The 6,903-nt window shown below is 40.1% G+C and overlaps 1 pseudogene; it reads right to left on the reverse strand.

The window, feature by feature from the left end:
• Positions 1 to 1,277: 1,277 nt before the first annotated feature.
• LOC127193573 (bifunctional methylenetetrahydrofolate dehydrogenase/cyclohydrolase, mitochondrial-like) lies at positions 1,278 to 2,200 on the reverse strand (annotated as a pseudogene).
• Positions 2,201 to 6,903: the final 4,703 nt, after the last annotated feature.

Consider the following 6,903-nt stretch of genomic DNA (forward strand, 5'->3'; position numbering starts at 1 on the left):
TGAGGACTTGTCTTCTGCACATAAACTGGAGAAAATAGGTGCCATTCTCTAAACTGAAGGCAAACATGGAATCTGTGGTGTTATTAGCTGTGCAATTTCCACTTCAACCTTTGTCTACCGAAGATGTTTTCTCTAGGACGTTAGTCTACAAGTAGAGTTTAATTTCCATGGGAACAAGGACTATTTACAAATGTGGAGTATCATCTCATGCTATGAGCCTCGGCACACAGTTGTTGATGTCGATAGTGAAAGTTTGCTGACCCACACAGCAGAAAGTGTTATTGTTCAACTTATTCCACACCAGACAGATGTTTTTTATTTAAAAACAAACAAATGAAAAAAAAAAAAACACCAGCAACAGGAACAAAACCCTTTAATAGGCAAATCTGAGTAAATCTTATATTAACTCAAGGTTCTTGATATCTTTTAGGAAAGCCAACAGGGTAAGTGAAAGATGCACAGGCAGCTGCTAGGTCTTTGTGGCAAATGAGTTTCACATGAGCTGCCCTTGCAATTATTGCGCCCATGCTTTGTTTTCAAAAAACTGTGCTTAAGTCATACACCATAGTAAACAGACACCCTCTCTAACAGTCTGAAATTTAAAGCTTGAGTGTTCTGCCAAAGCAGATCTTGACAACACACTTGTCATTGATAAAATGAGCTTTTTGATTCTGGAGAACTACAAGAGAGCAAGCTCATGGAAAGGTAACAGACCAAATGAGGGTAACATCCAGTAGGGACACCATAAGCCAGTGGCTTAGTTACTGGAAGACAGCTAGTAATGTTGAGCTTTCTTCTACCAACCCTGCCAACGGAGACCTTCTCAGGGAAATCTGGTTATGAACTGGCATTCACAGAAAGTAGCGCAGTGCTGCCATTTCTCCCTTTCCCTTATTTTCTCTAATAAGTTTTCCTTTGATTTGAAAGTTAAACTCAAAAGCTTGGGACCTAAGATGAGTCATCAACTTGTATTAGAATAGCACTTGGGAAATGAGAACCTAAAATAACTGATGTTTAATGATGCTCAACATCCCTTCTCAGTGTATGTCCCCACACATCACCAGGTCAAAGGCAGGCTACTGATGGGCACCCTGCTGAGGCTCTGCAGAGCCATGCGCCCACACACTCACCTGTTTAAGCTTTCAATAAATACAAATGTCATTTTAAACCATTTCAACAGAATAAATTAAAAACCCCACATTCCTCTTGGCCCATGTTGCCTCTCAGACTGGCATGGAGTGCTGCTACTCAATGGTGACTGCACGCTGCTTGAGGCCTCAGCTCACCATCATGGGACCAACACCCATGGAGACAGGAGTGATGTAACAAGCTTTCTCCTTGACTCCTTCAAAATCCCACATCTCCAACTAACTTGTGCTTTGCAGTGAGAGACAGGATCTTGTACTCTGTTTATTCCCATATCGATAACTGTTGCCCCTTCCTTGATCATGTTGGCTATGATCAGATTTAGAATACTGTCTGCAGATATCACAATGTCCTCAAGAATTGTGTGCTTTTTCCCCTGTTCTTTGGGAGTATATCAGGGAGATATTGTAACTTTGGCATCACCCCCGGGCTGTTCCTGTGCTCCATCTGTGTGCAGCAACATTGCAACTGGTATTCCAATTTTTTTTTGACCTGCCAGCTACCACCACATTCTTCCTTAATGTTGGAATGCCAGTTTGCTTAATTATCTCCCACACGCCCCATGGGGGGGTCTGGGGGTAGCATACTGGCCCAAGCCCATTCGTGCCACATTAATGACATGAAAGCCATCAACATCTTTGTCAGGAGAAGCAGCATTGCAGATCTTTCTCTCATCAGTACGCTCTGAGAATGGCAGCTGAACAAGGAGGCCATCTATGTGTTCATCATTGTTCAACTTCGTGATTGAATTCTGCATCTTTTCCTCTGAAATTGAGGCTGGTTTCACGGTTGTACTACTGTTGATTCTGGTTCAGCTGCTGCCCTGGTTTTGTTGAGCACGTACTAGTGACTGGCAGGATTGTCACCAACCAGAATGACACTAAGGTACGGCTGCTTGTTGTCCAAGGCCGCATACTCATCCACTTCCTGCCTGCTACACTTCTTGCTTGATTTGATGGGCAAGTTTTCTTCTGGAAATGACCACGGCTTCATTTTGCAATGCTCCCAGGTGAAAGAGCTGCAGGCAGGGGTAGCAGCCATGCACACGGCACATCAACTGCACAGCTCATGTGAGAAACAGGGAAACTGAAGCCATGGCTGGAGCCTGATTGGGAGCTGGTGCTGCACAGGAGAGTATTTTGTACATATTGTTATTTGTTTTGTTTTTGAGACAGGGCTTCTCTGTGTAGCCTTGGCTCTCCTGGACTTGCTTTTGTAGACCAGGCTGGCCTCGAACTCACAGAGGCCTCTGCCTCCACACATGCTTGGGATTTACAGGTGTGAACCAGCATGCCCGGCTACTACTCTGATTCTTTATAAAAATTTCTGGGCGGGGGGCTGATTCCTGAATGTGTGGCAGGCCTTGATCCACTTTTACTGAAACCAAGTGAAATCAATTGTGCAGTAGTTTGGATTTATAAAGTCCATATCCCTCCTCTGAGATGAGGAGGCTGCACAGATGAACAGAACAATTTGTTTTCTCTGTGATATGCCAAACCCTTGGCCAAGCTACTCTGACTCAATATGCTATTGGTATCATTGATAAGATCCGGAATCAGTCATGCGGAAATGCTTCCCCACAAATATTTGTGAAGGATAACAGATCATTTTTCATAGCAGAGACAGTCAAATGGACTTAAGTCTGAAGAAAATGCAGTTATATAAAGAATCTTAAAGCAGTAAAAAAAAATTTCCATTAACCACACAGGAGAGAAAACCATTACCATCTTGCCATCTCAGTGGTATGATATAAAACAATGTCCTGATCAAAGATGAAAACAAATCTATAAATCTAGCCTACACTTGAGGAGGACACATCCACAATGGCATTAGATGTGACTTCAAATTGCAGACATCTTAAAGACCTTCTCAATGATGATCAATCGCAATAAGATTGTGAAATTCGACACTTGGCCCTGTAAAAATAGTTGCCCTGATTTTCTTGAGATGTTTTATTAACTTAACCTATAAATCTCATGTGCTGTCAGGATAGAAACAATAACACCAGAGACATTGGTTAGACTAATAGTATTGTTGGACTATGTGCAAAGTTCAAAGAGAATACATCTTTTTACTACCTATTTTATGTCAGAAATTCTGTTAGGCATAGTGGACAAAAAAAAAGTCTGTAAAGAGAAAAATAGTGAATAATTTGGAGGTGACATTTTTATGCCCAACAGTAGTAGTGAATGAACATAAGTTAGTTGCCTGACAAGTTTTAATTTTATGATCAGACTGTGAAGTATTAGGAACATAGGACAGTCTGAATTGGGCAAATGAAGTAAGTTGGGTTATTCATTAAAAAGGTGTTTTACTTTGAATAACACCCAGGAGAAAGGTTTGGCTCCATCTTTGTTGGATTAGGTATAAATGCCGTTATTAAAACCCCGCTCTTCAAAGATACATGAAGACAACCAAAACACAGTACACAGAGAAGTCCAAGAGCACAGTTAGAAAGGCACCCCTGACAGGTGGAAACTGGCAGCTCACTCTCATTACAGATGACACCATTGAGGGGTACAGCATGCAGATCCTAACCAGAGAGAGCAGCAAAGTACTAATTACACATAGGGACACCAATTTTAGGCAAGCAAGATGGCTTAGTGGGTAAAGGTGGTTGCTATGAAGCCTGACAATTTGTGTTTGATTTGCGGAACTTAAATGGAGTAAGCCCATGGTGTTGAAAGCATTTCAGATACCCTTTGAAGCCCTCAACACAAGTAGTCTTATTAGTAATTTATGAGGTGATTTGCTTATTGGGAACTTTTTTTTCTGCTGTTTGTCCCTATAGAGTGGAATTCTTCCTGCTTAGCACAACTCCTGGCACATAGTGACCCCTCTGGTGGTGTTCATTGCATTAAAATAAAGGTGTCTTGGCTGAGATTCTCTAACATGAAACTATCTCATGTAGTCATGGACCTTTAAAGATATGCTAGGAGGGAGGGCTTTTGCAGCCTGTGTGCCTTTAAGCTCTTTCTTCTGTATCTGTTTTCTTATTTTTGGCATTTTGTTTGTGGTCTGGATTTTGTATGTCTAATGTTAAAGAAATGATGGAACTTTATGTCAACAAAAACTCTAAGAGGGCATTTCCTAAACATCTGTCCCTATTCTCCACACAAATATTGGCAGCCTTGGTAGTTTATATAAGTCCAGTCCTATAATGGAACATACACAACTTAAATACACTCAAGATAGTCATTTTTTCTGATTACTTATTTAAATGTATCTATGTTTGCAGATGAAACCTCAGGCTTGCACTCTAGGCTAGATCTATATGATAGAGCTACATATTTGGAACATAATTAATGCAGCCATTCCAGCTTTCCATCATCACGTCATATCCTACCACAGTTAGCTGCTGGTAGAGTTATTTACAAAGGCTCTCCAGGGTGTACAACTGGATTCTCCCACAGGCAAAGTACTCACATCAATTAGACATAGGATGGCACCAGACAAATATTTAACTGGACACAAATAAGAGAAAATGTGTTGAAAGTTCTCAGCCTCCCTTTCTAGGCAACAACTCCACAATCACCAGGGCAGCCAAAATGAATACTATTGACTCTTTGGAATGGGTGTTGCGATAGACAATCCCAGTGGAAAATGCACTGTAGTGCAATAAAGTCACTTTTTGTGAGAGCCTTGTATTGAGATTTTTAAACCGTCTTTAATTTTGGATGGCATCTATAAAACTAAAATTCAGAATTTAATCTCAGGAACAGAATAGATGCTCAGATAAAGCATGCACAGTAGCCATTTGTCAGTACTTTAAACAGGAAATGTAAGAAGCAGTTTGTAACTCTACACAACTGAGGATAGTAATTGGGCATTTAATATAAATTCTGAGAAGTAAGTTTGATGTAGTGATGTGTCAATGCATCTCTGCGCATTTAATTTTTGATATTTTTTAATATTAAATGTCTGATTATGGGAGTTGAATGAACAATTCTACAAGGGTTAAATTAATAAGAAAACAAGATATATCTAATCAACTTGTATTTATATTAATTTGTACTTAAAAGCATGTTCAAATGGTCAGAGAATCTCAGTGTAATTCTATTGTTTCCTGCAGGTCATAATGAAAAAACAATGAGATGTTCTCATTTGTTTTACAAAACCAACTAACTAAACAAAGAATGAAACAAGATCTCTAAACAAGAACAACAAACAAAAGATTTCAAAAAATTGAAATAAAAATTTTCTCCATATGCTGGTTTTTTTTTTTTTTTTTTTTTTTTTTTTTTTTTTTTTTCCTGGTTAAACTAAAGCCATTTAACATTGAGCTCACCATTAAAAATAGGATTTGCTATTAGAATATTGGAATTATTTTAAATAGTTTTGAGAATATATTTGCTTCAATATGTTATAAAAATCTATGAAGAAGTTAATATCAAGGAGGTGTTGAGTCATTCAAATCATCTAGGACACATGTTGCCTTCATGATCAAAATGAATATGAACATAATGTTAATATCCTTCACAATGCAGGGATGAAGGAATGTTAAAGAAAGAGACTGTGCAATGTCATTAGAGACACCCCAAATTGATAAATTCATGACCGTACAATTTGACTGTCCTAGAGGAGGAAAGAAAATACATATAAAATGATTAACACAGTAATATTCACTAAAACAGCAAAAAAAAAAAAAATGATAACAAATTCTATATTGACTCTAAAGAGAAGAACTGTTGATGGAAAGCAAGTTCATCAAAGCTTAAGATCCTGGGCTGGGCCATGAAGTGGTTAACACTTGAAGAAGCAAAGGGAGGTCCTGACAGCAGTCTCTAGAGCTGCTAAAGGTCTGGAGTGCAAGGCAGTCACATGGAAGGAAGAAGCTATGGCCACTTCTTTTAAGGACTACCTGAAATTCAATGAAAATGAAGCAACAACATACCCAAATTTGTGGGACACATTGAAAGCGGTGCTAAGAGGAAAATTCATAGCACTAAGTGCCTTTATAAAGAAATTGGAAACATCCCACAGAAGCAACTTTTAAACACAGTTCTGTTACTAAGTATCTCTGTGACTTTAAGCAACTTTGTTTCCCTAGCTTTCCCTATTTATTTACTTATTTGTTTATTTATTTAATCACTTTACAGCCTGATCCCAGCTCCCTCCCTTCTCCCCCTCCAGTCTCACCCTCATGCCTTCTCCTCCCATTCCCCTCTCCTCTGTCTCAGAAAAGGGGAGCCCCTTCCCCACCAAACTGCACTGACACATCAAGTCACAGCAGTACTAGACATATCCTCTTCCACTGAGGCCTGACAAGGCAGCCCAGCTCCGGGAATGGGATCCAAAGGCAGGCAACAGAGTCAGAGACAGCCCCTACTTCCATTGTTAGGGGACCCACAGGATGACCAAGCTGCCCATCTGCTGTGTAAGGAGTCTAGGTCCAGCCAGTGCACACTTTTTTGTTGGTTCAGTCGCTGTGGGCCTCCATGGGCCCAGGCTAGTTGACTAGGTAGGCCTTTTTCTGGTGTCCTTGATCCCCCCAGCTCCCTCAGTCCTCCCACTCTTCCACAAGACCCCCAATCGTGGCCTATTGTTTGACTGTGGGTCTCTGCATCTGTTTCTATCAGCTGCTGGATGAAGCCTCTGAGTAAGTAAACAGGAATAACAGTCCACAGGGCCTTATGCACGGTAAGACGCTAACAGATTTGTGAGAGTGAAGTTTGGTTGCTCCATTGTATATTTCTTGGGAGAAGGAAAGGCTGATGATAAAAATTTTAGTATACTTTATTAGATTGGAGAAACATT

The sequence above is a fragment of the Acomys russatus genome, chromosome 9, assembly GCF_903995435.1.
Source record: "Acomys russatus chromosome 9, mAcoRus1.1, whole genome shotgun sequence".
In the NCBI taxonomy this organism is placed as follows: Eukaryota; Metazoa; Chordata; class Mammalia; order Rodentia; family Muridae; genus Acomys; species Acomys russatus.